We start from the raw sequence: 10,300 nt of genomic DNA, 5'->3' as shown, positions 1-10,300 counted from the left end.
GTTCTTATTATCCAGACCACGTCTGCAGGTAACGGCTGCCCACGTCGTACTGTGCTCACCAGGTGAGGGGCTCAGACAACTCCCAGATAACTTTGGAGCGCTTCACAGGACCCCCTTTGTGTGTCCTTTGTCTGGCCTTTCTTACCAACACTTCTGTCCGGCTGCCTCGGGCCTCCTCTTGGTAAACTTGGCGCCAGTTTCCCTGACCCTATGTGGTGCCTTCCTAGCGGGTGGAGCAAGGGGCTGCGCCACATAAAATGTCAGAGCCTCCGGTTTCCAGCTGAGGGTCGTTTCCTGCCTCCACTAGTTCGGGGACTGGTCTCCCCCTTTGGCCTGACCCCTCCACGCAGGTGGATTCGGACGTGCGGTGGCGACTCGCCCGTCCGCACCCCTGGGATCCCTTCATTCCTCGTTCCTGGAGCCTTCTCCGCTCCTCTTCCTTCCTTCTCCCTCTTGCAGGCCTGGGCCTCTGTTACTAGGCCCGCCTCCGGAGCAGAGCTCATGCAGAGCCCCTGCTCCCTGCCACTTCTGCTCAGACTTCTCTGCACTGAACTAAGATGGTGCCCACCTTTTATACTCCCTTCTCAATGCACCCAGGAACTGCTTCCTCCCTGCTCCTGCACTGCAGGGTTCCCCTTCCTCAGTGTTCCCTCCCCCCACTCCAGCCAGGGACAGGGACTGTCGTGCCCATCTCAGGGGCATATTGGTCGCCCTGCCCCACGGCAATGTGGTGTAATGCATGCAGGTGTCGGGTCCTGATCCACACTCCATCCTTATCTGAGAGTGAGATATCACACCTCTGGGTGAGGTGCAATACGTCTGTAGCAACCGAGCCCTCGGTGCTACAGTTCCATTTATCTTCAGCCTAGGTGACGTATTGTGATACAGGGCCGTGATTTTGGCTATAAAAGGGTCCCCTAGACCCCTACCCCAAGCTTTTTAAGAGAATCATATATGGCGTGCCAGGAGACTCTATGGAATGCTTTCTCAGCATCCAACGAGAGTATCTACTTACAAATTTTTAACTGCATCTAGCCCAGGAAATACTTTGTGCCTAGTAGCAGTGTCTGCTAGTCAGCGGATTATCCCGGCTGTTAAGCAAGCTACACCACCTGTAGTTTGGACACAATTTTTTCAAAGGAAATGCTTCGGGACCACGGGATACTTAGTGAAGAGCATCAGGAGGCACCCCAAGGCATAGGGGCTGGGACTGGCACTAGGATGCCTTGCGGTGGACAGCCGAGCTCGATCCTTATAAAAGCTTTTTAACTGCAGCAGCTTTAGTGGACGCTACTGGAGCTGGAATTACGCGGCTGCTGGCATGAGACTTGCCCTCCAATAGATCCTTGTAAATGGATTTAAAGTGTATTCATTCAAATTAGAGGGACAATTTAAATTAAAAAGCTTAGAGCTGCCTCCACCACAGGGGGGCTCTCTCGACCCACCAGCGGACAGGCACCAATATTGGGAGAGGGGGGCTGGCCGTCAGGGTTCACCGCGGCTCTGGCACAAACCCGGCGACACGGAGGTGGCACGGGCAGGAGCGGACTGGCCGTCTCGGCTTCTCACTTTTTGGATTTTAGAAGGGCATGACATGCCTATATCTGTGTCTCCCCCTCCTTTTACTCCTCCACCTCTTTTCTTTTCGCATGACTATATGTACTTGTCACTTTTCCATGTGTTAGTTGTGTCTTCTGAGCAGTTTGTCAGCTTTTGGACACCTTTGAAGGTGTTTTCTATGTGTTTCTATGTGTTTTTGTTTGCCTGCCATTGGTTTTAACGGTGTTCGAAGGTGTTCGACGAACAGTTCGACGAACTGTTCGGCGAACACACGGGTGTTCGACGAACCGAACCGAACTCGAACACTACGGGGGTGGCTCAACACTATTAGTAATATCAAAGTGAGTGCAATATATAATATATAGCTATGGATAAATGGATGATAACTGTTCTTCACTGTTGTGCTGTCATACACCATAATATTTTTTCAGCGTTTCATGGCATTCTCTGAAAAAAAAAACAGTCAAGATGGGGTGCAGAGTGTACTTTAATGAGAAAAAAAAAACTTTTTAGAATTTACCAAATGGCTACAATAAAACAAAGAGTTAAAAATTTAAAGGGGTCTGAATACTTTCCGTACCCACTGTAAATTTACTTCTCTCTGACTATGACACATAGCTAATTCAATACACTTACTAGAAGTCATTAATTTCCCCTTGGTGTAAGGAAAGTCTTGAATGTTTTATAACTGAGGACAGGGCCAGCGTCAGCACCCGGCGCACCCGGGCAAGTGCCGGGGCCCTGAGCAGGCAGAGGAGCCCACTGACAGTCGCGCACCCCGCTGGGCTATTGGCGGAGGAGAGCGGTGTCAGCGCCTGTCCTTCTCTCCCACTTGCTCAGGGCCCCGGCAGCGGGATACTTACCTCTCCCCGTGCCTCCACAGATCCGCTGTCTTCCTGCTCTGCGCTCCCTGTGATGTCTCAGGTCAGAGGGCGCGGTGACGTCTTTCCACCGCGCCCTTCCATGAGCCGTCACAGGGAGCGCAGAGCGGGAAGACGCCGACAACGCTGGAGTCCGGACCCGAGCAGCTGCAGCAGGTGAGGAGGAGGGAGGTGAGTATTTGATTTTTTTTTTTTTTAATGTATGGAGGCATGGGGCATTATATGGGGGTGACATCCTGCATGGGGCATTATGGAGAGAGGGGGTGACAGTCTGCATGGGGCATTATAGAGAGAGGGGGTGACAGCCTGCATGGGGCATTATGGAGAGAGGGGGTGACAGCCTGCATGGGGCATTATGGAGAGAGGGGGTGACAGCCTGCATGGGGCACTATATGGAGAGGGGGTGACAGCCTGCATGGGGCATTATGGAGAGAGGGGGTGACAGCCTGCATGAGGCATTATAGAGAGGGGGTGACAGCCTGCATGGGGCATTATAGAGAGAGGGGGTGACAGCCTGCATGGGGCATTATAGAGAGAGGGGGTGACAGCCTGCATGGGGCATTATGGAGAGAGGGGATGACAGCCTGCATGGGGCATTATGGTGAGAGGGGGTGACAGCCTGCATGGGGCATTATGGAGAGAGGGGGTGACATCCTGCATGGGGCATTATAGAGAGAGGGGGTGACAGCCTGCATGGGGCATTATAGAGAGAGGGGGTGACAGCCTGCATGGGGCATTATGGAGAGAGGGGGTGACAGCCTGCATGGGGCATTATGGAGAGAGGGGGTGACAGCCTGCATGGGGCATTATGGAGAGAGGGGGTGACAGCCTGCATGGGGCATTATGGAGAGAGGGGGTGACAGCCTGCATGGGGCATTATAGAGAGAGGGGGTGACATCCTGCATGGGGCATTATGGAGAGAGGGGGTGACATCCTGCATGGGGCATTATAGAGAGAGTGGGTGACAGCCTGCATGGGTCATTATAGAGAGAGGGGGTGACAGCCTGCATGGGGCATTATGGAGAGAGGGGGTGACAGCCTGCATGGGGCATTATAGACAGAGGGGGTGACATCCTGCATGGGGCATTATGGAGAGAGGAGGTGACATCCTGCATGGGGCATTATAGAGAGGGGGGGTGACAGCCTGCATGGGGCATTATAGAGAGAGGGGGTGACAGCCTGCATGGGGCATTATAGAGAGAGGGGGTGACAGCCTGCATGGGGCATTATAGAGAGAAGGGGTGACAGCCTGCATGGGGCATTATGGAGAGAGGGGGTGACAGCCTGCATGGGGCATTATAGAGAGAGGGGGGTGACATCCTGCATGGGGCATTATGGAGAGAAGGGGTGAAAGTCTGCATGGGGCATTATAGAGAGAGGGGGTGACATCCTGCATGGGACATTATGGAGAGAGGGGGTGACAGCCTGCATGGGGCATTATAGAGAGAGGGGGTGACATCCTGCATGGGGCATTATAGAGAGAAGGGGGGTACATCCTGCATGGGGCATTATGGAGAGAGGGGGTGACAGACTGCATGGGGCATTATAAAGAGAGGGGGGGTGACATCCTGCATGGGGAATTATAGAGAGAAGGGGGGTGACATCCTGCATGGGGCATTATAAAGAGAGGGGGGGTGACATCCTGCATGGGGCATTATAGAGAGAAGGGGGGTGACATCCTGCATGGGGCATTATAGAGAGAGGGGGTGACATCCTGCATGGGGCATTATAGAGAGCGGGGGGGTGACATCCTGCATGGGGCATTATAGAGAGAGGGGGTGACATCCTGCATGGGGTATTATAGAGAGAGGGGGTGACAGCCTGCATGGGGCATTATAAGGGGGGGGACAGCCTGCATAGTGCATTATGTGGGGGGAACAGCCTGCATGGAGCATTATAAGGGGGGGGCAGCCTGTATGGGGCATTATGTGGGGGGTGACAGCCTCCATGCAGCATTATATGGGGACCAGTATCCTGTATGGAGCGTTATATGGGGGCCAGTATCCTGTATGGAGCTTTATAAGGGGGCCAGTATCCTATATGGAGCGTTATATGGGGGCCAGTATTCTGTATGGAGCCTTACATGGGGGCCAGTATTCCGTATGGAGCCTTATATGGAGGCCAGTATTCCGTATGGAGCCTTATATGGAGGCCAGTATTCCGTAAGGAGCCTTATATGGGGGCCAGTATTCCGTATGGAGCCTTATATGGGGGCCAGTATTCCGTATGGAGCCTTATATGGGGACCAGTATTCTGTATGGGGCCTTACATGGGGGCCAGTATTCCGTATGGGGCCTTATATGGGGGCCAGTATTCCGTATGGGGCCTTATAAGGGGGCCAGTATTCCGTATGGGGCCTTATATGGGGGCCAGTATTCCGTATGGGGCCTTATATGGGGGCCAGTATTCCATATGGGGCCTTATATGGGGGCCAGTATTCCGTATGGGGCCTTATATGGGGGCCAGTATTCCGTATGGGGCCGTATATGGGGGCCAGTATTCCGTATGAGGCCTTATATGGGGGCCAGTATTCCGCATGGGGCCTTATATGGGGGCCAGTATTCCGTATGGGGCCTTATATGGGGGCAAGTATTCTGTATGGGGCCTTATATGGGGGCCAGTATTCCGTATGGGGCCTTATATGGGGGCCAGTATTCCGCATGGGGCCTTATATGGGGGCCAGTATTCCGCATGGGGCCTTATATGGGGGCCAGTATTCCGTATGGGGCCTTATATGGGGGCCAGTATTCCGTATGGGGCCTTATATGGGGGCCAGTATTCTGTGTGGAGCGATTCGCCCGTTTCTGAGCTTTTGTAGAATTTACAATAGATATCACTCATGTAATGTAAGAAGTGAAATCTTCGGCATTGTACTATATATATATATTTCTCTGCGGTATCTGTGCATCATGAATCGTGGTATGTATTAAAGGGGCCCACTGAGACTCTTTCGCCCGGGGCCCAGAAAAACCTGGAGCCGGCCCTGACTGAGGACATGGATTGTGTGACTGCTAGCTATTGAACAGGTTAATAAATAATAGCTAACCATGAGGTGGTCCATTTATTTCAGACAAACTGTCACCTGCGCCTCTTAACCATACAATACCGTGTTATCACTCCACCCAGATGGAGACTGGACCAGATATATAATCCTTACTGTTTGTAATAAATATCTCTGCCACTAGGTGTCAGAGTTACCTATAGTATGTTATTTTTTTATGACTAATACTGATCGGAGAGTGTTACTAAGTTCTAGACACATACACTCTGCGTCAGCAAGCTGTGACTAATGAATACATGAACTCCAATATTGTTATACACATTATAAAAAATGTAAGGTTTATAGTTAACATGTATAGATCAAAAAGTGCAAAAGTCATCCAACCACATCAAGGAGTACCTAAATACGGAGGGTCGCTATCACACCTCTCTGTGTGCCAAGCAAAACCTCATCTGAGCCAGTAAATTGAAAAGTATACTATGTTTAGCTTGTAATTAAAACCTTATTTGTAGAGATGATGGGAACATCATCCTGAGTGACCTGTCAGTCAAACACAGGAGGCCGGAAATGGCCGGGGAATAGGGAGAGGCAGGAGAGGTGTAAGTGCCCTGACCACCCAATGCACTTACAACTCATTAGCTTTCAATTTCACCTATGGATTCCTCTAAAATAGCAAAATGGATTTCTACAAGAAAGGTAAAGATTTACTCCGCATTAAAACGCCTTTATATACGTGCAATCAGTTTGGGGTATAAAATCCTGATGACAGGTTGTCTTTAAGTGGATTCCTCTTACTTGCAATAATTTCCCCAAAGCTTGCAATAATGACTAATTAAATAATGAATAAAGTGACTGATATTTTCTACTGGATAATGATACAGCTGTATTGCTAATTGCAGGATATATAAATACCAGACCTGCTGTATTGAAGAATGAATGTAGCAATTATAATTATGACTGACAATAATTGTTAGACAGCTATCACGTCTCCCTATCGCCAACAGTAAATTCCTGATATAGCTAAGCACCTAAGAAAACCATTACATGACTTTGGAGCTCATGTCTTTGCATGGATTACGTGACGTACATTATTTTATATGAAATTTGATATTGTTATGACTCAGGTTCATGATTTGATATTGGTCATCCACAGGACAGATTGGAAATAAAAATGAAGTCCTGTCTGGCAAATGCCAGCAACCTACTCATGCATTTAGCAAGAACTGTCCATACACAATAAGCTGTGATTACAGTTACTAACCTGATTTTTTCTGGATAATTTGCACCAAAAATTAAAGGGGGTGTCCGGCCTTAAGCTACAAGTCGGCAGACACTCCATGTGAATGCCGAGTTGTGAATTCTCACATCGTGCGCACTGCGCTGTGAGGATATTTGATGTCGGCCCCTGGAGCGGACTGGCATATGACCTCAAGTATGTGATTTGCAAACATGCAGTCATGTGACGACTAGATTGGCGTGACCTTGCTCAATGGAAGTGTATTGAGCAAGGCTGGACAAGTCTAGTTGGAATGTGGCCAGGATTTTGCAAATCACATACTTTTGGTCACATGACTGCCCGCTGGAGAATCCTCACGGCACGCAGTGCGGGGTTAGAGTTTTTCCAAAAGTAAAAAAAAATTATGACAATTAGTGATGAGCGAGGATGTTCGGTTAACCCTTTCAGCGAGTATGCTCGTACGAGTACCGAGTATCTTCAGCGTTCAGGAATGCAAAAGAAACAAGCATTCCTCACATGTATTAAAGCTGTCAAACAGTCGCAAATCATGCACACGGGAGTGATTCAAACATATCACCGAGCAGCTGTAACTACTCAGTGCTCGCAGGGGCATACTCGCCGAAAGGATTAATCGAACATACTCGCTCATCACTAATGACTGTATGACGACTAGTGTTGAGTGCAAGTGCTTGCTACTCAAGTTTGCATTGGGTGCTCAGGTATGCCCCGAATATCGCGGGTGCTCGAGTGGCATGTTCGAGTCTCCAACCTGCATATTTCACAGCACTTAGACATCCAAAAAAACAGGGATTGCCTGCCATACATGAGCAATCCCTGCATTTTTTTTTCGGGTGTCTTACAGTCACAAAACATGCAAAGCGGAGACTCGAGCATGTCACTCGAGCACCCGCGGCACTCAATGCATACCCGAACATCTGATGCAACACTAATGATGACATATTCAATATGACGACCTAATGTTATCAAATTCTTTGTAGTGCCTTTAGGTTCGAAATGCTCACTAGACCCCTGGATAAAACCCAAATGTGATCTTGAAAGAAATTGGTTTTCTAAATTTTGTTGGAAAAATGCGAAATCGCTGGTCAAATTTTAATCCTTCTAGCTTACGAACAACAAAAAAATGGATTTCAAAAATTGTGCTGATATAAAGTAGACATGTGGGAAATGTTTTTTATTAACTATTTTGTGTGACATAATTCTCTGGTATAAGGGCATAAAATTAAAAGCTTGAAAATTGTGAAATATTCCCCAAATTTTTTACTTTTTCACAAATAAACGCAAGTTATATTGATCTGGCCGGTTACTTCCCTTGCCCATACCGATCTTCCAGTATCGGCCTGATGTACCGTCATCTGGGTAGTTGTGGATCACTTCTCTAAGATGGCTCGTTTTATTCCGCTGTCTGGTTTCCCATCTGTTCCTGTGCTTGCCGAGAAGTTTATCCAACATATTTTCCACCTCCAAGGGATACCTCTATGTATAGTCTCTGATAGAGGCATCCAGTTTACATCTCGCTTCTGGAGGGCTACTTGCAAACTACTAAATGTTACGTTGGACTACTCTTCAGCCTACCATCCACAAACTAATGGCCAGGTAGAGCGGGTCAATCAGAACATGACCAACTTACTGCAGCATTTTGTTAATGCTCATCACAGTGATTGCATCAAGCTCCAGCCTTGGACTGAATTCTCATATAACAACCATGGGAGTGAATCCTCAGCTAAATTGTTTTTCATTGTGTATGATCAACACCCCAATATTTCGTTCTTTGTGTCTACTACAACCAACGTTCCGGCTTCTGAAACTCTTATCAAGGGTTAGTCTAAAATCTGAGAGGACACCAAACCACATTAATGAAATCTTCATAACAAATGAAGAGACACACGAACAAAAGACATTTGGACCCGCCGCTGTTTCATCCTGGTGATAAGGTTTGGCTTTCTTCAAAGTATGTCCATCCCAAGCTACCCTCATATAAGTTAGGTCCTTGCTTCATCGGTTCGTTCGAGGTCCTCAAACAGATTAATGCCATAGCTTACAAGCCTAAACTCCCCGCCTCTTTCTGGATCCCCAATTAATTTCATGTGTATCTCCTCAAACCTCTCATCTTCAGCCCCTTCTTCAAGGACTCAGTGCCACTCCTGCTACAGTCAGCTCTAAAGATGTTTTCGAAGTAGAAAATATTCTGGCCACAAAAAGTTTAAGAGGAAAAAACTTTTTTCTTGTGGATTGGAAGGGGTTCGGTCCTAAGTAGATGTAATGGAAGCCCAGGAAGAATATCCATGCCCTTCTCCTCCTGAAGAGATTTCTTGTGGGCCTGAAGAAGAAGGGATGTAAAGGCAGGGGGTACTGTAGTGCCGGCGTCCCTGCATGCTTCCCTCCTTCCCTGGCAGGGATGCTGACTCACCGCCGCACTTCCTCCTCCCCCTGTTGCTGCCCGGGATCTGAGCACAGCTCACAGATTCCTGGGACCTGTGCATAGGGCGCCATCCTAAAGTGTCCCCAGCCAATGGCTGGGATACATTTATTATTTTAAGGCACCTCCACCTGTTGGGAAGTACTTGAGCAACGTGTTCACTTTGTCAGTTGCATGCTTGCTAGTTCTCAGGTCCCCTGTCCTAGTTTATCTTCCAGTACATGCCTGTATCTGCCAGTACCAGCCTGTACCTCCCTGTGCCTGCTGTATATCAGCTGCACCTGCCGTACCCACCTATATAACAGCCATACCTGCCTGTACCTACCCATGCCTGCCTGTATATCAGTCATACCAGCCTGTACCTGCCGTGCCCACCTGTATGACAGCAGTGTAATCACTCCCTGACACTTTGATACATTTTTGCATACTTATGAGTTGCGCAAACATTTTGAAACATTTCATGGCAGAAAATTGGCAAAAGCTGCTTAGTGAATTGTGGCAATAGTCTCCTGCAAATAACATGCCTATTCTACCTTCCAGTATATCCTCCTGTGTACTCATTTATAAATTCTATTTTTCCCTTCCATGTCCAGCAGGGCATTGTCTGCAGTTTTTTTTTACAAGTACAAGGCGTTGGTGGCAGGTTCCCTTAACACTTTTCTTCTGTAATCTGAATCCTTATGGTTTCCTTTTATCTGAATACAGAGCAGTGTGGGAGTTTGGATAATAGTGAGACCAGGCCCACCAGACGTTGGCTAATACACCAAAATGTTTACACCAAAAAAAATTACACAAAGGCTCTGAACTGTCTTAATATTTTTGCAACGCAGAATTGCGCAAAACAAAAAATTTTGCAAGTTTTGGCATCTCTATGACAGTTTCAAGCAGCTCTGCCAAAATGGGTGAAGCTGGAGAGGAGCCGGGATGTCGCATGGCTATGCCAGAAGTAATACTCTAGTCCCTAACTAGAGTATAATTTTTGGAGAGGCACATCAAGGTGCATGCCACTGATAAGAATTCATTATCTGGAGTGGACTCTTAATGAATTTGGCATGTCTTATGCCCCTCATTAGGACTTGTGTATGAAACTCCAGTCGTCGTGCATCGGGGTCATAGCAGGTTAAAACTTCCATGATAGTCTCTAAATAGTTGCATAATTTTTGATCAATGCAGTTTCTGCATCA

This window comes from Phyllobates terribilis, unplaced genomic scaffold, assembly GCF_046119375.1.
Source record: "Phyllobates terribilis strain yellow unplaced genomic scaffold, ASM4611937v1 Scaffold_5__5_contigs__length_657084704, whole genome shotgun sequence".
NCBI classification, from domain to species: Eukaryota; Metazoa; Chordata; class Amphibia; order Anura; family Dendrobatidae; genus Phyllobates; species Phyllobates terribilis.
This window is presented reverse-complemented; position numbering follows the sequence as displayed.